This window comes from Gallus gallus, chromosome 24 (genome assembly GCF_016699485.2).
Source record: "Gallus gallus isolate bGalGal1 chromosome 24, bGalGal1.mat.broiler.GRCg7b, whole genome shotgun sequence".
NCBI lineage: Eukaryota > Metazoa > Chordata > Aves > Galliformes > Phasianidae > Gallus > Gallus gallus.
Genome location: NC_052555.1, coordinates 237,694 through 258,217, shown reverse-complemented (window position 1 = coordinate 258,217; position 20,524 = coordinate 237,694). Strand labels below are relative to the sequence as shown.

At 54.1% G+C, this 20,524-nt stretch overlaps 1 protein-coding gene across 4 annotated transcripts in view; it reads left to right on the top strand.

The window, feature by feature from the left end:
* Nucleotides 1-867: 867 nt before the first annotated feature.
* The window catches only part of PKNOX2 (PBX/knotted 1 homeobox 2), a 66,142-nt gene continuing 46,485 nt past the window's right edge, over nt 868-20,524 (top strand). For 3 of the 4 annotated variants that reach the window (NM_001398296.1, NM_204226.2, NM_001398297.1), the window contains exons 1-2: nt 868-954; nt 2,878-2,999. The gene's annotated coding sequence lies outside the window, so the exon portion shown is untranslated. Of the gene's footprint in view, nt 2,258-2,877; nt 3,000-20,524 lie in introns of all 4 variants that reach the window. The other variant, XM_015297935.4, reaches the window with a different exon arrangement.

Here is a 20,524-nt window from a genome sequence, read left to right as displayed (position 1 = left end):
GCATCCGGCCCATCCTACACAGCCCCGGAGCCCCAACCCTCCCCCGGCCCTGCGTGGGGCCGAGCGCGGCTTTACGGCCGCCCTGCCGGGTGCTGCCCGTGAACAGCAACGAGGGGGGTGAGCATCCCAGCCCCGATTTGTGCTCCAAACCAACACAGAACCCCCACAGCTCACTGTGGCAGGCCTTACGGGGCTCTGTGGGGCGCAGTCAAAATATACGGAAATGTATGGGAAAACAGAAATTTCGGCGCATTTCTCCCCTTTCGTTTTATTTTTGTGAGGAAGGGCAGCCGGGCGCACAGCCGGCACGGCTCGGCTCGGCTCCTCCTGCGCCGCTCAGCAAAGGGCACAGGCAGCTCCTCACCCTCAGCCGTCAGCCGAGAGGCGCTGGGGGCGCCGGCTGCGTTTTTTTTTTAGCAAGAAGCCGAATTTCAGAAGTTTACTTCCAGGCCCTCCCAGTGCTCCCAGCGCCCATTGCTGCCACCGTCCGCAGCCCACCCCGGTGCTCCCGCTGCCCCCAGCGCCCTCCCGCTGCCCCCGGCGCCCATTGTTCCAGCTTTCCGCACTGCTTCCAGTGACTGCCGGTGCCCTCAGCGCTCCCAGCGCAGCCACGACCGCGATCTGCGCCGAGCAGCGCCCAACGCCGCCGGCGCAGGACGCGGCGGTGCAGCGCGGTGGGTGCCGCTCCGTGGGCGCAGCGCGGCGCGAGCGGCACTGTAAGCGCGGCAGGGCGGGCGCGTGGCGCGGCGCGCGCCGCTCCGGGGCCGTGGGCGGGAAGCGGGCGGTGCTGCGCGCGGCGGTGGGCGGTGCTGCGCGCGGCGGTGGGCGGGGCTCTGCGCGGCGGTGGGCGGGGCTCTGCGCGGCGGTGGGCGGGGCTCTGCGCGGCGGGGCCGGGCGGGCGGCAGCGGCGGCGCGCTGTCAGGCCGGTGCCGGTGTGATGAAGATTGGCGGCAGGTAGGCGCTGTCACTCAGCGGCGGGGCCGCCGCGCGGGGGCGGGCGGAGCCGAGCGGACAAAGCGGCCCCGGGCGCCGGGGCACGTGCGGCGGGCGGCGGCGGGCGGCTCCTCCGCGCCCTCCTCCCGTCGGCGCTCCGGTGCGGGAAGTAACTTGGCGTTCCGCTGCGGCGCTCGCGGCGCCGTTCCCCTCCGCCTCTCCCGGTGCGCGGCTCCCGGCGGCGGTGCATAGCGGCGGGGGACCGGAATGTGACCCCCCCTCCCCCTCACCCCCCGCCTCCCTTCCCTTCCCCCTCCCCCGGTCGTTGCAACGCTGTGCGGCCGTGCGGTGCTCTCCGGCCGCGTGCGGTGCTCGCGCCGATGGGGCCGTTCCCCGGGGGGGCCGCGGTGCGCTCCGGCTCGGCGCGTTCCCTCCCGGCGGTTGTAACCCTGGGGGGCCCTCGTGATCCCTCCGGCGGTTTGCGTGCCCCAGCTCGGCCCGTTGCAGCCCCCCAGCCTCGTGCAATGCACCCCGGCTGCTCGCGGTCCCTGCAGCCCGCCGCGATCTTCCCCCGGCCCGTTGCAATCCCCCCCAGGGGGCTGCGTTGCCCCCCATCCCGTTGCAGCGCGCTCCAGCTGCGTGCGGTTGCCCTGACCCGTTGCAGTCCCTCAGTTCTTTGCAGTGCATCCCGGCAGCCTGCAGCCTGCTCGGCCCGTTGCAGTGCACCCCGGCTGCTTGCGTTACCCAACGGCCCACCGCGATGCACCCCCAGCTGCATGCAGCCCCTCAGTCTCTTGCAATCTTTCCCCCTGCCCGTTGCAGTGCATCCCAGTAGCCTGCCCTCCCCCAAAGCCATTTCAGTCCTTCCTGGCCCTTTGCAATGCCCCCCAGTCACTTTGCAGTTCCCCTGACCCATTGCAGTCCCCTGTCCTTTGCCGTGCACTCAGCAGCCTGCAGCCCCCCAGTTCTTTGCAATGCATCCTTGCTGCTTGCAATATCCCCCGTCCCATTGCAAAGCACTCCAGCTGCGTGCAGGCACGCCAACCCGTTGGAATTCCCCCTGGCCCATTGCAACCCCTCAGCTCTTTGCAACACCCCTCAGCTGCTTGCCGTCCCCCCAGCCCATTGCAATCCCTCCATCCCATTGCAGTGCACTTGGAGTGCACCCTTGGAGTAACACATAGGGCTCGGGAGCACCACCCCAAAAGCACCCACCCTGCTCAGTGCCAGCACCCCCGGCCAACCACCAACCTAGGGCTGAAAGGGTGGAACACACCGTTTTTGCATCGTTTTGCCCCTCTGCACGCCCGCTCCCCTCCCCAAGGTTTGTGTCTCTGCTCTTTGTTTGAGTATTGGCCCCATAACAGATGTCTGGGGATGTAGACTGGGGCTCCCAGCCTCTTTTGGGGTTTTTATCATTTATTTTCCTCGCTTCATTGAAACTTTCCCTGCTGTGTTTTCCCAAGTTTTGGGTTTTATTTCTCAGCCCCTTTTTAAAGAAAACACAAAAATCCCCATTTTGGGACTGTTTTGGGGCTGATTGAGGCACAAAACCCAAATAATGCCTGTAGGAGGGGCACATTCCAGCCCTTTGGGGTGGGTGGAGGGAGGCATCGGGATTCCCCCCATTTTCCTCCCACTCCCTATTTACCCAACTCCTCCTGCTGAGGTTTCCCTTATTATTAGGGGCAGAAGTTAATTGACCACATCTAATTATGGGTAGGGAGTACTGGTGCAGGCAGCAGCGGGGGACGGACCCCGCATTTCCCTGCTGTTGCACCCAAACCACATTTTAATTCACATTTTAATTCATATATTAAGTTTCGGTCACACTTCAGTCCACGTTCCGGCGTTAATGTCCGCGTTCCTATTGCAGTATTGCTGGCTTAGAAGCTCCAGCCCTGACCAAACCTCCTCACTTTGCAGTTTTTTTTGCTTTCCCAGGGAACCTTCTGATGGCTGAGCAGTCCCTGCCGCGCCGCCCGCCTGCACCTCCCGTCCCAACCCCCGGAGACCTGCAGGAATTCGGCGTCCGACCCCCAGCCGTGGCCGATGCGCAGGTGTAGGTGAGCAGAGCGCAGCGCAGTGCCATGGGGTCGGCTTTCCCCAGGACTTCCCTGCACTGCTACAACGCCGTGGCTGAAAGTACTTTTTGACAGAGGTTGGGGTGGGGTTCCCCACCCCAGGGCGGATGGGGAGGTTGGAGGTGGTGCATAAAAGCGCGGTGTAGAAACATGGGGCTCCAAGTGGTGCTGCAGTGGAAGCGCTGATTGAAAATGTCCAACTTTGGGTTTTGGGGCTGAGTGCCCTCTTGGATCTCTGTGCTGCGGTTTTGCTGTTTCTTCCCTTGCAGAAGCACCGAATGCAAACAACAAAATGCATTTTCCCATAGTTTTCCAAAGTTCTGCTGTGCAAAAAGCCCAAAAGATTGGTGCTCTCTGGGGGAAAAAAGCATTTTGGTATCACAGGTTTTGTCTGAGCGCCGCTGCTCTCTGCTCTCTGATTGCACTTTTTGGGTCCAATTCGTGCTTTTTTGGTGGTGTTTTTGGGTCAAGCTCTGGGGTTGGGGTTAAGTTGCAGCTGTTCGCATCCCCACTGGTGGCTGTTGTGGGGAACGTCTCACAGAGAGGGCTGAGCGCGGAGCAGCTTTTCCCCTAATGAGGATTGCAATTGGAATCCCGTTACGAACAAATGGCCGCTAATTAGAAAAAAATTATTTTGCGGCATCATTAGCCCAGAATGTGAAGATTCCTCCTCAACACGGCAGCACTGCGGGGAAATGGGCTTAATCCTGGCAGGGACGCGGCGCCGGGGGATGCTCCAGGTGGAAAATCCCGGGGAGAATCCCACGGGACGGCCCCAAAGCACAGCTGGAGTGGGACGGCCCCGCAGCTGTGTCAATACGACGGGAATTCGGCCTTGGCTCCGCGCTCCCCCCTCCCCTCCTCTGCCAATAACCTCCTGTTGGGCTCCAGCGCGCGCTGATAAACTTCGGTTGGTGTCGGTCCGCTCTGTGAGGTGCGGGGCTGCGTCTGGTGCAGCAGGGATTCTTCTTTCCATTTAAAAAAAAGGGCAAAGAGTGCCTTCTGGTCATCGCTGCTGGGGCGATGCGCGCTGCTAACGAGATGCAGATGCTGCCGGAGCGCCGGGCCGACGCTCACCGCCCCTCTGTGAGTGCGGGAGCGAAATCGCCCCGAGCCAACCCTGCACTGGGAATTCTGGGGAGACCCGGAGAACTGCTCCCAGCTCCAGCCCTGCCTGTTCGCATCCCGCAGCACCAGGTGGGCATCGTGCAGCAAAAGGCAGTGGGAGTGCAGGGAAGGGCCGTGTGCGGCTGCGTGCAGATCCCCTCAGCCCAAATCCCTGCACCCCGCCGGGAAGCTGTAACCCCACGGCCCGAATCCCATCCCAGCCTGCATCCCCGCCCACGTCCCATCCCATATCCCAACCTGCGTCCCATCCCATATCCCAACCTGCGTCCCAGCCCTTCCCAAACTCGGAAGGGCCGCTGCAGTGCACTGCGATGGGAGCGCCTTAGGAAGGTGCCACCAGCTCCGTTCTGTGCGCAGCTTTCAACTTTAATAAGGTGTTGCAAAAACTATGAAAATAGTTATAACCAAAACCACATTTTTTCGGCGCGCGCGGCTCTGTTCTGCGTCCCTCGGCCACAATGTCTGCCTTTGTACCCTCCATAAAGCTGTTGGAGCGCAGTGAGGAATGGCAGCGGGGCAGAATGGGGGTTAATGGACATGAGGTGGATATCCGAAAATCCCAGGCGGGGGTGGAAGCGTTGCGGGCAATGTGTTTTATTTCGCTTTCAAAGCCAGGATTTGGGGCATTAAAATCGCATCGCCTGGGCTCGGGAAGCTGACCTGAAATCCCCCCCGAAATCGGAAGGTGTTCTTGCTGTTGCTGCACATCATCCCGTGCTGCTGGGTGGGTTTGGATGCCTCGCTTTGTCGGAAGGCACTGTATAGGTTTGCAAAGCCCTTACTGTGGTTGGAAGCACCGCTCCCAGCTCGCAGGGCTGCGTTGGGGCAGCACTGCCTCATCCCATCCGATTCCCACCGCAGGGCTGTGAGCCGCAGCCCTCCGCCCGCCGTGCCCTGCTTTGTGCCCCGGGTGATCCAGTGCTGCCCAAGGGGGGAACTTCTCATTTTTCTCCTTTCAAGCTTTACATTTTTTCCTTGTCCGTCCCCAAAATTGACTTTCTGGCACATTTTGGGGTTTCAGTGTTTGCCCTCGCAGCATCCTGCAGCCCCATTGCAATGGTGTGAGGTTGGCTGCTCCATCAGCTCCATCCAACAAACTAAAGTATCTCAGTCTCAAGGAGATCCCATCTGGCCAAAGTCCTCGGAGGGACCAGAATGTGTCTGCCCAGAGGTTGCTGTCCTTGTCTGTTAGGGACAGAGTGGGTGATTGATTCGGAGGTAGAAAACCCAAAGCCGGGTCCTTTGGTGTGTGTGAGTCACCATCCCTTTGGAGGGCGTTACACAGGTGGGTTGCTATCTGCACTTCTCCTAATGAGCTGGTAATTAAAACCCCTATCAGCTGCTCAAGCACAGCCCACTGTGCCCCAGGAGTGCGATGGGATCTCAGCGGCGCTGCCTGGGGATCCTTCGGGATTTTAGTGGGGACACTGCGGGACCTCAGCGATGCTCCCCTGGTTTGGGGTGACTTTACCCCATCACTGTTCCCCCCAGAGGTGCTGCCAGTCTTTATGTCCCATTCTGCCTCAGCCCAACCAATGCCCCCCATTAGGCCGCCTTCTCTGAATCCACCCTAAACCTTTTCCAGTTTATGTCCTTCACTCTCCTCATCTACCCTATGCAAGCAGACTCCAAGACACAAAGTTTTTGTTTCCCCCCAACATTTATCCACTTTTAAGCATCCCAAAGACTAGAGCTGGAGGACAGATACAGCAAGTCCCACTGTGAAGTGAGCGGGCTGCTCCAGTGCTGAGCACCCAGGGGATGGCCAAGGTTATCTCAAGGTGGGATCACATCGCTCCCTGCAGCCCTTCCTGCTGGGATCTGCTTGTGGGGCCGGGAGCATCCCGGGGGCCGGGGCTGTTATCTGCATGCATCGTGCATTCCACACTCTGAATTAATTGCATGGGCTCAGAGCATCATCTCCGTCCTGCTGCTTGCAGCATGCGTGCCGCGAGCTGGGGGGGGCTCAGCACACCCAGCAGTAGTGCCTCTGTCCCCACTCCTGCGTTGAGTTTTGCTGCAAAACAGAGTTTGCAAAACAAAGCAGTGGTTTCTCATCCTTGCAAACCTTCCTCCTGCAACTTCCTAACCAGCCATGCACCAAGCTGCTCCTCCAATAGAAGCTGTAGGCATGCTTGTTGAATTTTCCTCTTTTTCTTGAACTCAGTCTTTTTTTTCAAAGGAAGCACCCAAACCAGCACCCCAGCCTTTGCATCACACCACTGAGTGGGTGGCAGAGGTGAGCAATCTCCCAGGTGAGGTTTGCAGAGCCCTCTTCGTCATGTTCCCTTTGCAGAGTCCCCTTTTGCAATGCTCTTTTTACAAACCTCTCTTATAGCATGTCCCTTTGCAGAACTCCCTTTACAGCACCCAACTTTGCAAACTCTTTAAGCAAAGCCACCCTTGCAAACTTTCTTTGCAAACCCCCTGTGCAAAGCCCCCATTGCAAACATTCCCTTTGCAAAGCCATCACTCCAACACACCTTTTCCAATACCCCTTTGCAAAGCTCCCTTTATAGCACCCAACTTTGCAAACCCCATTGCAAAGCCCCTGTTGCAAAGACCTCCTTTCCACTGCTCCCTCTGCAAAGCCGCATTTCTATTACCCTCTTTGTAAAGCCGCCATTACAAACACCCGCTTTGCAAAGCCCCCCATTTTAGAGCTCAATTCGAAACACCCCTTTTGCAAACACCCATCTTGCAAAGCCTCATTTGCATCAATGTTTTTGCAGAGCCCCCATTTGCAGCGCCCTGTTTCCAGCGCCCTCGTTGCAGAGCGCCCATTCGCAAAGCTCCCATTGCAAACACCCCTTTGCAGAGCCCGCCATGTTGCCCCTGGGGGCTGATGGTGCATTTTGCCCCCCCCCACTCTGGTGTGAGCCAGAGGGGCAGCAGTTTGGCCCCGCTCCAGCACTGGGCCGGGACACACAGCACCCTTCATGAAACCAGACAGAATTAAACCCTTTGTTTCCTGTTTGCAGCCCGCCTTGGCCGAGGCCGGGAGCGCTCAACAAACCCTCCTTTGTACTAATTTAATTAATCGGGGCGGCGAGGATGAGAGTGGGGCTATAAATACTGCCCCTTCCCGGGGGCAGGGGGGGACCGCATGGTGCCACTCCTGGGTTGGTGACCCCGAGCACCACGGCGGTGCCACGTGGGAGGCAATTTGGGAGGAAAAAGGGGATTTTTGGGGAAAAGCACCGACGTGGTGACGCAGAGCCGCTTTTGCAGTGCTGCTGTTGCACATCCTTCCAGAAAGCAAATGTTTTGCCCCAGTGTTTGCAGAAGACAAGTCTGGGCTTGTGCACAACCGAGCAAAATGTGCTGGGAGTGGGGTGGGGGATTTGGGTTTGGTGCAAAGGATGGATCCGCGTGATTCTGCTTTGGGGCTGGGGGTGGTGGATGGACAAATGCCACCTGACCGCTCCTCTCGTTCAGTGGGATATTCGCTGGTCTCTGTGTGCAGTCTGAGATTTTTCCACCCAGTCTCTTTGCAAATGATGAAACCAGAGAATGCAACACAGGGCAGTTCCCCATCTACATTCTCTTCATGTTGTGTTGGGCACTGGAGCTGTGGGTGACGCTCTGAGCTGCTGCAGGGTGGGGAATCCACTTCTGACCCCATTTTTGGGGCATTCTGGCAGCTTTTGCTACTTGTGCCGGAGTTCTGTGTTACTGAAGGAACCCCACCAAATCTCCCTAGATAAACTCAAACCAGCGGGGCTCACAGAAGTGCTGGAGCAAAGCCAACTTTAGGGGTTAAGGGGTCAAACCCACACTTTGAGGAGGAATCCGACCCCATCCCAATTCCATCCAGAGGCAACATTCCCCATTCCCAGCTTTAGTTCCAATCCACTGCCCCATTCCTCAGACCTGTAATGAGCCAACATTCAGCATTTGGCCAAATCTTAATGCATTTGGAGCTCCTCTCGCTGCAGCAAGAAGAGCCAGCCATAGAAACCCTTTGGGTTACTGTATGTAGCACTGGTGCTATTTCTGGTGGTCAAACAGGGGAGGGTTTGCCCATTTATTTTAGGACTGCTGAGTGATGTCACATGAAACCTGGAGAATTTGTTGGTGAAACACTATCTCGGCCAAGCCCCACTGCTGCCTTAAAATAGCTGCGCTGTGGCACAGCCATGGGGCTGAGCCTGGGGTGAGGTGTGTGGTTGGGCTCCCAGCCTGCATTTAAGGGAAAAAGCACTGTTCTGGTCCTTGGAAGGTAAAATGCAAAAGGAAAGATGTTTTTCCAGGCAGGGGCCTTTACTCCTGGCTCAGTCTGGGGGAAATCACAGCAGCAGGACTGGTGGTGGGAATGAGTGGTGTGGGGGAACTGTGCTGCTCTCCATTGGGAAATCCTAAATCCAGCATGCAGAGTGAGCATCCCCCTGTTCCGTGCTCCTCCTGCCTCCGTTGCAATGTGAGCACGCTGCTGTTGCTCCCTCGGCATTCTGGGGGAAGAAGGCAGGTGTTCCCACTGGGAAGAAGCAGCGTTGGGTTTGCCAGTGGCCAACATGGAAGGATGTCCATTCCACCACGTCAAAAATATGTCTGGTAATTCCTTAGCGAGAGTTGACGGGGATGGCAGCTCGCTGGGATGTGTTGGAAGGGAGCCCAACAGCACTAAGAAAAATTCTGTTTTTCCCCATGTGCTGATGTTGGGGCAGCGGAAAGCTCTGATTTGCACAGTGCATCCCATACTTGGGATGTTTCAGAGTGCAGTGACATCCCTGGCCGTGTCGCGTCTCTATTTACACAACCCCTGGTAAATACTCCACATCCGCTTTTAATCCTGGTTTTCCTGGAATTTAAGGGCTTTGGTCACGCTGACAGTTTCTGAGCAATGGTTTTTCGTGCTGTTTTTTCTCTCCTAAAGGAGAAATGTGCATTTCCCAACCCCTCCCCGCAGGAAAGGGCTCACACACCCAATTTTTCTTTAGAGCGAGCAGAAACCCCACCAAAACATTTACATTTCTACTGGATAGCAAAATAGAACACCCCAAAAAGCCTGAATAAGCCCAACACCGGTCAGTATTTCTCTGCACAGACGAGGGATGCTCGTGTGATTACCCGAAATATTGGGGCAGAACGTGGCTTTGCCATTGGAGCAGTGTGAGCACAGCGCAGCCCATTGGTGTGCCATTATTCTATTAGTTTCAGAGCTGGTGTTAAGTGGACATGATTCCTTCCCACGGACCATTAGTTGTGTTTTATTGCTGGCCTGATGGCCATTACCCTTTTTTGCCGGTGCCTTCCCCCATTAGGTTTGTACAATTAGCAAAACAAGAGTGTGGGGTGGAGAGTGGTGGGAGGGCCTCAGGGTGCCCCGCAATGGGAAATGCGCTGCACTGTGCTCCTTGCAGGCTTTGGGGTGGTTATGGGGTGGTTTTGGGGTTGTTTTGGGTGGCCCATTGGATGGGAGCAACCCCCTCAGTTTCTCGGTGCATCACCCATGGGTCTGCATAATGTCCCACAGTGGGCACAGCCACAAGGGCAGTGGTCCTGGCAGGGTGGGCACATCACCACAGATCCTTGCTGGTACCCACATCAGTGAAATTCCAAGCTGAAAGTCCCAGGAGGGCAAACAAATTAGCAGAGATCCTCACAGGGTGCTCTAATTAGCAGAGAACCAATGTACCCCCTGCGTTGCCAACAGCAGGATGGTGCCCAGACCTGTGCCAGATCCCAGCAAAGAACCTTGAAGTTTCACCAAATTAGCAAAGCCCCATAGCACAGCACCATAATGAGCAGCAGTGGAGGGGTGCCCAGAGGTGCTGTGGGGCACCCAGACCCATGAGCATCCCTTCTGGGTACCAAACCAGAACTGAAGACCCCAGGATCTGGAAGCCCCAGAGGAGAGGTGGCTGCTTTCTTATTTTCCTGTTCCTCCCCCCCCAAAATGCTCAGTGCTTTGCCCTCCTCTCACTGTGGCTGTTTTTATTTTGATTCAGCAGCATCAGGGTTTTTTGTGCAGTCAGTGCTGCCTTGAGGAGACCCGGTGGTGGGGAACTGAGCCTTGGGGTCCTTCCCAAAACTCCACATCTGCCTTCTACATTGAAATCCCATAGGCAGGCCTAAAAGGAAAACCTTTCGCGTGCAGGGAGAATGCAGATAGTTTGCTCTGAACTCAGACGGAGCCAGGAGGTGGGAGTGTGGTGAATGTGGCAGACGTTTGCAGTGATGGCAGCATCAGGTGCTGTGCTCCTCGTGGGATCTTTGGTGATGTCTACAAAAATCAGTTCTGATGAGAGCACCTTCAGCTTTGTAATCAACGGTATAAATAACCTCTTCTGAGCAGGGATCCTCTCGTCCTCGTTAGCCCTCATTAGAGCTGGGTTTGCTTCTCATCAGCGGGGGGCGGTGACCTCTGCTGGGGACAACCCAGGGACACATGGCTGACCAGTGGGACTCCTGGGGGCAAGGTGCTTCCGCCCTAAGTTGGAATGGGGAATTGGGGTGTATGATGGTTTCTGCCTTCTGCAGTGCCCCAGAAGGGAGTTCTGTTCTGAGCCAGGGAGCTGCCCTGCAGCTCTGGGGGTGCTGTGATTTGGGGGTGCTCTGTTTTGGGGCATGCTGTGATTTGGGGGATGCTCGTGGACCAGCTGCCAGCCGGCACCTGGTGGCTCAGGCTCTGCTCCTGCAGCTGTGGGACCACACTTATGGCTTTCCCCACCCAGATTCACACCACTCCTCCAGCTCTGGGATCTGCCCCTCCACAGGGGGCTCAGATATCGCCACTCTCCCCTCTCCTCTAACAAACACCTCCCAGAGCAGCGTGGGTGTTTCTTTCCCTTTGCGTCGGCTGAAACCTGAACTGTGTTTATTTCTGTTCCTGGTTGGCTCCCTGTGAGCGCAGCCCATCCCGCACAGTGCTGTGCCCCCTGCATGGCATTGCTGTTGGAAACGGAGTCCTTTTGCTGTGGGCACCCAAAAATAGCCGGGGTTGGTGCTGAGCGGAGCATCCCTGCACTGCACACAGCTTTCTGCTACATTGCCCATGGAAATGCCCATGGAAATGCCGGCTTTGCTGCCCTTGTCTCCCTGGAATCGTAGAGCATTTCAGTTTTTATAATTAAAAGATGCTGCTGAAGAGCAATGAGTGCACTGTTTGCAACATTTGCAAACCTTCCAACCCTCTTTGGCTCGAATTTTAGCAAAAAGCCCCAGATTGCCCTTTCTCACCGTGCTGTGCTGCAGCCACCTGCTCTTGACCGGAGGTGCTCTAAGGCTTAATTGGGGTAGCTGAATTACCCACCGGCATCACGTGGGTCATTCCTTGGGGTGCATCGGGTGTAAAAGTCCATCCCCAGCAGCTGCCCCAACGACTGCCAACAAGACTGTACGATCCCATGGAGCCGGGTGATGGTTTGCACTTCTTTGCACAGAGGGAGGCAAATTCCCCAAAGACATCTGTGGGAAATGGGAAGTGGTCATACTCTGCTCGGGAGGGTTGATGGTGGTGGTGATGGAAGCAAGTGTTGATGATGGAAGAGTGGTGGGTGTGAGAACACCCACGTTTTGGGGTGTTCCCTGCATTGGTGGTGTTCTCCTCTGAGCATTGCTTGGGAATGAATGGGAAAAAAAATCCCCGTTACAGAAGAGCTGAGAAATGGAGGTGGAGGAGTCAAGAAGTGCCAAAGGGAGCAGGTTGCTGCGTTGGGTTGGCCACGAATTTACTCATTTTGGGGGAGTCTTTGCCCTGCACCTGTTGGCGCTGCGGGGAGATGCTTTCCTTTCAGGGATTCCTCCTTTTCCCCCCTTGGATGTATTGCTGGAGGTGAGCGACTTTGGCAATCCCTGATGAACAAGAGTCATAAAATGAGAAGCACCGCCCGGCTATATATAAACCCGTGGCTGTGCTGGGTACCTATTTTTATGAGTTTTTTTTTTTTTATTTAAAACGATCCCGGAGTACTTCCTGGAAAACGGAGCCATGAATTGATGCTTTTTATAGGTCGCACCATAATGCACTAATAAAGCAAAAGGTTAAGAGAACGGCCGTGTCCCCGTCCTCTCCTCCCGCCGGCTGTTAGGACAGCACATCCTAAATCATGGCGAGTTATGAAGTGCAGCTCATGGTACCGTCAGCTCAGCTCTCCCCGTCGTGCCGCGCATCTCTGTGCCGCTGCCATCACCTCCCCGTGCGCCGAGCAAACCTTCCTGGTGAAACCTCTGCAGGCAAAAACGTGAAATATTTCCACACTATTCTTAAAATCGCCAGAAACAGCATCATGAGTGGCAGTGTGGCTCCTAAATATGCTCTTCCTTTTCCTTTTTTTTGGTGCAAAAAAGACATGAAATCGCGTTGGGTTGGCGCTCACCAACTGGGGCGGTGGGAGGGCGGGGTTCGCATTCTGCAGGGCGGCCCTCGGGGTGAGCAGCAGTGGATGCAGAAGGTCCCATCCCCGCTGTGCATTTGGTGCCCCGGGGGGACCCCACCATCGCCCCGACCCCATCCCCACCTCAAAGAGGCGAACCGCAGCGATGGAGCTGCTGGAGTTCCTTTCTCAATTAATGGCTTTGTTTAATCATACCCCCTGTCCAGAGGAGTATTGTCTTACGGATAATTTCGTTTGCCTAACGAGATTTTGCTAATTAAATCTCCTTTCGGTTGGCATGGCTCTCCCTGCAGGATAGGGGAATGTTTGTGGATCCGCTGCCGGCTAAATAAACCTTTCCACTCCGCTACCAAAGAAAACACGGGAGTCGCAGGAGCCAAACACTGCTTGCGAATTAATTATCTGCTGCGGCCCCGGCGAGGCGCTGTGCTGTGCGGGGTGCTGCCGGCCGTGCTGTGCTGTGCGGGGTGCTGCTGGCCATGCCACGTCTCTGCCACTACTGCAAAGCGTGTGTTGGGGCTGATGGGCTGCAAAACTTGGAGCAGGGCTTTGGATCCCCAGAGTGGTGCGGGGGACTTTGGGTGCTGGGGCCTTTGGCAGCATTTTTGAGGCTGAATAGGAATGGAGTCCCATTGCGTTGCAGGTTTGGGGGCATCTTGCAGGAAAACTTCAGAGCTTTTCATGTGGCACCCATTTAGCACCTGGTTAATCACCATTAACTCCTTGGCACTCGCTGCATTTATGTTAATGGTGACCCAATTAAGCAACACTCATTACCTTGCACTGTCACTCAGCTAAATCATTTTCCAGAGAGACAGCCCAGGAAAATCACTGTCCCTTTTGCTGGGGCTTCAAGGGAGAATAAACTGTTACCTCAGGGTCTTCGTTGCACTGCCTTTGTCCCATTACAGCACTCAAAAATGGCAATGCTGCTGCTTCTCTTTTTTTTTTTTTTCCCCTTTTAAAAAAAAATCTTCCTGCAAAACAACTTTCTGTTTTTCTTCCACAAGTTTCACACATTTCTCCTTCGGTCTGTGGCTTTTCTGGCTGCAGTGGTGTGCTTGGAGTGTCTCCCGGGCACGCTCCCTGCGCGCTGCCAGGCACACGTGCTGCTGTGCACGCTCTGCTGCTCGTTGTCGTGCACGCTGCTATGTAGGCTCCCATCCTCAGGTTCTTTTACTGTATGCTTCTTCTGTGCCCCCATGCACACTCCCTTGCACACTCCCAGTTTCTGTGCACGCTCCCTTGCATGCCTCGAGTCCCCATTCACACTCCCAGGCATGCTCACAGCTCCCATGCACACTCCACGCACACTCCCATGCATGCTTCATGCACACCCAGTGCGTGCTTTGTGCACTTTCTGTGCACACTCCCATGCAGACTCCGTGCACATTCCTATGCACATTCCCACGCACGTTGCTGAGTGCACTCCATGCATACTCCCATGCATGTCATGTTCCATGTGCCTTCCCAAGCATGCCCCCCACATACACCACAAATATTTTCTCTTCCCCCTTCACCATCAGTGTAACAGAAAGCCTCTTCTCTCCCTATTGCAAGCTTTGCCCCACCTGTCCCAGCTGTACCCATTTTCATGAAGCTTGTGAGGAATTCAGTGGTGCGTGGCCCCATCACCCAGTAACTGTGTGAGCTGAACCCCCCCTCGCCCTCTTGTGCCATGGAGGCATCCTGCAGACCCAAACGTTCTGCATGCAGCCTTGCTGGGTATTTAATAATATCCAATAACGCAGCGTTGCAGCGTAAACACCGTCTGCGGCTCATCGGAGGCAGTAGCACTAAAAAAGTTACAGGGAGCACTTGGGGAATGGTGATAACCCTTTTGAGAGGGAAATAATTGGCAACTGAGGAGAAATATGGAAAATGGAGAGAAAAGAAATACGTGTGTACATGTATATATTAACGAAACATTAACTCTCTGCACGGATTGACTTCCACAGAGCTGGGGGTGGGATGGGGGTGCGTGGCTGGAAACCCGGCCATAAGTAAAGAGAAAAGAAAATAAAAATGTTTTATCTCCGATCTCTTTCTGTGATAATGATCTTAACTGATTTGAGATGGCAATAGAGCTGAAGGGAAAAACGTGTGTGGTTTTTAAATGAAAGTCGCCGTGGCTGTGTGCATCCCTGCTGCCCATGGGGCTGGAAGGTTGGGTTGGGAATTCTGGCTTCGTGCACCAAAATCAGCTCAGGAAGGTGGCATTGCCCCAAGGCACTGGAGCAGAGATTTGGGGAATGCGACTCCCAGGGCTTGGGATGCGCCCAGCATCCACTGAGTTGGGCAGGTGGGATTACAAGAGAAAAAGCGTGTCGTTTTCTACCAGCATTTCACCCAAAGTTGGTTAAATGTAGCAAATATGGAGCGGGGCTCTGCTTTGCCCCCTGACATTGGGGTGCGAAGGAGAAGACCCGAGCAGAGCTGTGCTGGGTCGCCTCCCCTGACAGCAAATGCAAAAGTGAATTTTAACCATTACGTTCCAAATTGTATGAATATAGATTTACAGCATTTCAGTAGATTTGCTTCTTTTCCCCCCCAAAATAGGTTTTTGAGGCAGTGTTTCTGAGGTTTTTTTTTCAGTTCTGAGTGGATCCTTTTGGGTCGATTAAAAGTTACAAAGATTGGGAAGTTTGTGCTGAGCAGAGGTTACAGTGCGAAGGGAAATCCCACAGCAGGCACCCAGCTGCTTCTGGGGTCAATCACTGCACTTGTGGGCAGGGAGGAAGGTTGCTGGATGTGCTGCAGACCCGTTTGCAAGGCTCGGGGTCCCACATATCCCATAGAGTGGCTGAGGTGGGAGCAGAATTCCAGCAGAGGTTTATGTCCAGTTGGCTTTTGAGTAGTTCCAAGGATGGCAATTCACCATCCTGCCACCCATCCACACTACCACCCATCCATCTCACCACCCGTCCACCTCCTCCCCACCCACCCCACCCCCGGGGCTCCTGACCCGGTGCAGAGCCCACGCTGTGCCCCTCTGTGCCGCAGAGCTGTAGGTGGTGCGCATGATACTGGCCATCATTGGAACATCGCACATGTGAACCCCTCTCATTCAGTGGGGTTTAACCCAGTTTTGTGCTGTTTCCTCTCCCTCGGGCTGTTCTCAGCCCCAGTCTTGAGGAGATCCCCGAGTGGCCGCTTTCTGTGCATCAGGGCTGTTCTGAGCACTGCGCTCCTTGGCTGTGGGCCAGGCTGGAGCTGGGGCTGCCACCGCTGCCATTGCTATTTCCATGCTCTTCCTTTTTTTGCTTCCGAGGACAATTAAAGGAGTACGTGTGTGCTGCTGCCTCGTTGCAGCATTAGTGCACAAAGATGCAGAATTCGGTGCTATTCGGTGGCGCAGCCCAACACGTCACATCCGCGTCGCGCATCTCCCTGCCAGAAAATAAATGGCTTTTTAGGTGCTTTTTCCCCACTTTAAGTGCCAGAAATGCATCTCCTGAGCGTCTTCCGCCAGCACCAGGCAGCGGGCAAAAAACCTTCCTGGTGGGTCAGTGCCGCGTTTTGGGGCAAAACGCAAAGTTTCCTTCGCTGCTCCTCTCCCTCCCCGCACTCAGCGCTCGCCACCCCGCTGTCTGTTTTTCCTCGCCGAGGTTCAGTTCTAATTATGTTGATTTTCTCCAGCCCACCCCCTCCTGGAAAGCTTATTAGGGTGAATATTTTTATTTATTATCATTTCGCCCAACTCCTGCCAGCATTTCCAATTACTCTCGCCGCTTCCTTGTAATTGTCTTTCTGTAATGGCTCCGAAACAATTGCGCTAAATGAGGTGTCTCCGGCAAGATGAGGGTTTCACTTCATTAAAGGCTAATGTATTCTCAGCTCCAGCTCTGTGGGGCTGGCGTGGAAGGAAAAAGGGAAGAAAAAAAAAAAAAGAAAGAAGAAAAAAAGAGATTTAAGCAGCTTCTTTTCTTTTATCAGGAACAACTTTCCCAACAGGAGAAGCGTTTGGGGATGTTTTGCTTTTGGTTGAAGGGAACCCTATGGGAGAAGTGGAGCGTCCTGCTGGGGAAGTGCTGACTTGGGGGGAAAAGGCACTGTGTGGTCAGGGAGGTGCTGGCGGTGTTCTCAGCGACCGCTGCACTGAGAAGCTCTGCTTGCAGAAGTCTGGGTGCATTTGGGTGTATTTGCTCCCTTTCTGCACCGTGAACGTTGTGTTTGCGTCTCCATCCAGGCGTGCAGCTTTCCCTTCCTCCAAGCTGCCACTTCTTACTTTCTCACCTAATTTTATTTTGATTTCCTTTCTCTAAGCTCCGTCTGCCTCACAGAATCCACCTTTTTTCCCATTTTTTCCCCTCTGCCATCTGACAGGAGATGCCTCGGCTGCACAAAGCAGCACTGGAGGAGTTCCCCGTGCTGCAGCTGAGCCCTCCTTGCCCAAAATTAGAATAATTATTGCTGCAAAATACACTTTTCTCTTAAAATGCTGCATCTGCGGAGCAGCCAAGGCCGGCTGCAAAGCTTTTTGCATTTCCATCAAAATTTCAAGGCTCGCTGGGTATTATTTTTGAGCCAGAATCAGATATCATTCTTGTTTATAAAAGCATATATATATTTTTTTTCTCCCGTTTCCCCCTTTTTCTGTTTTCTGGTTAGTCCCGGCTTGTGGGGAGGACTTCACTATTTGCTCTGTTGGAAGGCTAAGAAGCAGGGCTTAAAATTCAAGGGTTTCCTCTCAACTTTTAAGGGTTTTCCACAGTATTTATTCAGGTCCTGATCCAGCAAATGGCTCCGGACTGCTCCAACATGAGCATCACGAGCATCAAAATGGGGCTTCACTGAGACTGAGTCAGAAACTGCAGGGGAAAGCGTCCTGTTGGGCAGAGTGAGGCCACCTGGAAAATGATGTGAGCAAATGGAGGTCTGAACGTGGGGAGAGTCCACTTCGGAGTTACCATTAGTGAGCATCACAGCTGCCAAAATGGCTGTTTTTGGAAGCAGCCTGCAAGAGGATCCCCCCAGCAGGGGGGAAACGCTGAAACCTGGGGGTGAAGGGAGTCGTTCAGGGCATAGCAGTCATCGAAAAAGTGGAATTATTGCTGTTTTAGTGTGGAAAAAGCCAAGAACCCCACCAAAATGCGGTGCCCAGGGAGGAGTCAGAGGAGAGCATGAAAGTTTGATAGAAGATGAAAAACAAGGTGGTTTTTTTTGCCATGTGAACAAGGACTTGTGGTTGTGTCTTCATCTGCCTGTGCAGTGATGGGAGCACTGAGAGCACAGCCAGCTGTGCCACGTCCCCACGCTGCTCCCAGCCCAGCGCCACGCACCCATGCAATGCCGGGAGATGGACAGGGACAAAATGCTATTAAAACCACTGCAAGTTGACTTAAAATAGAAGTGTGGAGTGACCTTGAAGCCCTCACTTCCATTGTGGTGCGCACTGTGGGATTTTTCCTGAAAAATGTTGTTTTGTAGGGATGCAGTCTTTGATAAACAGCAACTGGAGCATCTTTAAGTGGGTGAAGAGCGTTGAGAACTCAGCAGAAAGTGTCAAAAAATGAGGATTGCTGAGAGTGGCTGCCTGAGGATCGCCTTAAATCTGCAGTCCTGGCTTTGGAAAACAGGGATGGAAGTACCCTAAAAGCAAACATTACTTTTGTCGCTTCTACATCGCTTTGCTGCACCGTGCAGAGCGGGTGGCTGTGAGCAGCACAGCTCTGGGAACACCTTCTTATGGATTTTTCTGTCATGGGAACACCGCTATCAGCTGAAGGAGGAGAGTGTTATTTCAGATGGGTGCCAGGTGCAGCAGTACTTCAGTGCAGAGAAAAGCAAACTGGAGGGTGCAGGGACTGCATGGCTGGAAGAGCTGAAATTCCTAATTATAAAAGCCCTAAGGTGTCACAAAGAGCTGAAATCCCCAGTTATGGAACATCTGGAGGTGAGATGACATGACCTTGCTCGCAGTCAGGGATGCTCAGCACCCACTGAAGATTATTTGTTTTTGAGACAGATTTCCCCAGATTTGGTTGATGTTGGGTTGCTGGCAGCCTTTGAATGAGGCTGAATGTCCCTCAGAAGGAGTGAATATCCCTACACAGAAAAACATTTTGGGGAAAAAAATGTGGGAATAGTGCTTTGGTTCTGGGGATATGGAAGTGGCTGTGAGGCGGGGCTGCTCTGTGCTGGGGGTTTGGATCTGAAATGTGCCAAAAAGCATCTCTGCGTTTTCTGGTTATTTTGGTCCAGCTAATGAAGTACTGCAGCCTCCACCTTAGGTAACTGTGTCCTCTCTGCTTCCAGCCCACCTGGAATCCTGGCACTGATGGCGGCCAGTACCTTTGGCTCTGTCCTGGGTGGCATCCCTGGGGCTATCATTGGCTCTCTGTGACCAACCCAGCCATCGTTTCCAGTTTGCTGTTAGATGGATTGGCTCTAGCCAGAGTCCTTGCTTTGACTTTAGTGAGCATCTTAGGTTTGATACGAATATTAATGAGCGTCTTGGGTTTGATGCCAATATCAATGAGTACCTTGGGTTTGGATGTAGCTGGCAGTCTCCTTCTGATAATAGCACCCGCAGACTCGAGTTGGTCCCACCCAGCATCCCTTTGATCCTGGCCAACATTCCTACCCGATCCCTGCCAGCATCCTTCACGTGAGGTTAAGGTAATTCCCAGCTCAGCTTGCACAGTGCATCCATGCCTGCAGTGCGTGTGCAGCTGCTGCACAAACCATGTGCTTCCTGCATTGCTACGGCATTTATCCAGCAGTTTTCTGACCGTGTCCTGGCAGACACAAGGCCAGCTGCCTTGATCTCGTTTTGCAAAAACTCAGGGTGAGAAGCACGGCTTATCCTCAGAGCTGCAGCATTTGCAACAACTGAGACAGCTTAGGCTAGATGCATTGAATTGAAGCATTGAGTAGTGCATTTGCAGCACATGCTACATGATAGAGATGCTCTTGTTTTTTGGGAGCCTGTAGCCCTCACCTTTCCTGCAGTGTTTGGAGCTTGCAGCAAGCCAGCTGCATGCACAATAACTGCTGCATTTCTGCACATTGCTCCCCTTGCCCCACCTGCGCAGCCCTTTGCCAGGACTTTCTGCAGCCCTCCTGCACCACTTTCTGCACTCTGCTCTGGTTGCAGTTTTAATTTTGCCCTTAATAAAACTTCCCAGGTGCTGCCTCATTCTGTGCCTCTGAGCTGAAATTCCTGGGCCTGGCTCACACCTGGGCTGGTTCTGCTCCCATCCAGCAGTGCAGACATGAAAGCCGACGGTGGAGCTCTGTTCCTGGGATGTGTCTGCGCAGGTCCCCCTGCTCGGCACAAAGGAACACAAAAATTGAGTTTCTGAGGCAGGAACCAAGGCAAAGTTTGTCTTTTGGGGGTTATATTCTGAAAAATTCAGCAGTAAAACAAGCCAGGAGGTTTTGCAGTCGAGCTGCCAAGTGGGGAGAGGTGCATTTTGCAGCTTTTGCACAGTTTCTCAATGAGATGCAGAAAGTCAAATGAAAATAATCCAACTCCTGCAGGAAGCTGCAGGGCGAGCACTCTGCTCTGGATTTCCCACTCCAGACTTCCAGGAGTAGCAGTGCACACACTTGTGCATGCACAGCGGTGGCAAAGTGTTTCTCTTTGTGCATGCAGAGCCGCATGCAGCAGCACAGAGAGGTGGGAGGTGCATCCCCAGAGAGCCACGTGCAGCTGCACCCCTGTGTGCACACCCCTGATTTACACACAAACACACTCCATAACTTTCTTTTCTTCCCATTATCTCTAACCCATATACTCCAGGAAGTTTAATTTGTTCTCGCTGGTAATCACCATTAAATAGAAATTGTCTTTTTCTGTGTAAACACGTCATTAGTGGCGCTGGTTTCTGCAGGGTCCAGATTCCATTTTTATTAAAATGAAACACTTTTCGGCTCCTCACTGTGTCCGGAGATGAGCAGTGTAATTTTAACCCGTCGGGTTGGCCGCAGATAATTGCGTGGCGTTTGATTGGGGCGATTAGGGAGATATCCTCTTTTCATGCCGAAGAATTTGCATTTTTCCCCTACTTCTCTGCAGCGAAGTCATGCTTTTGT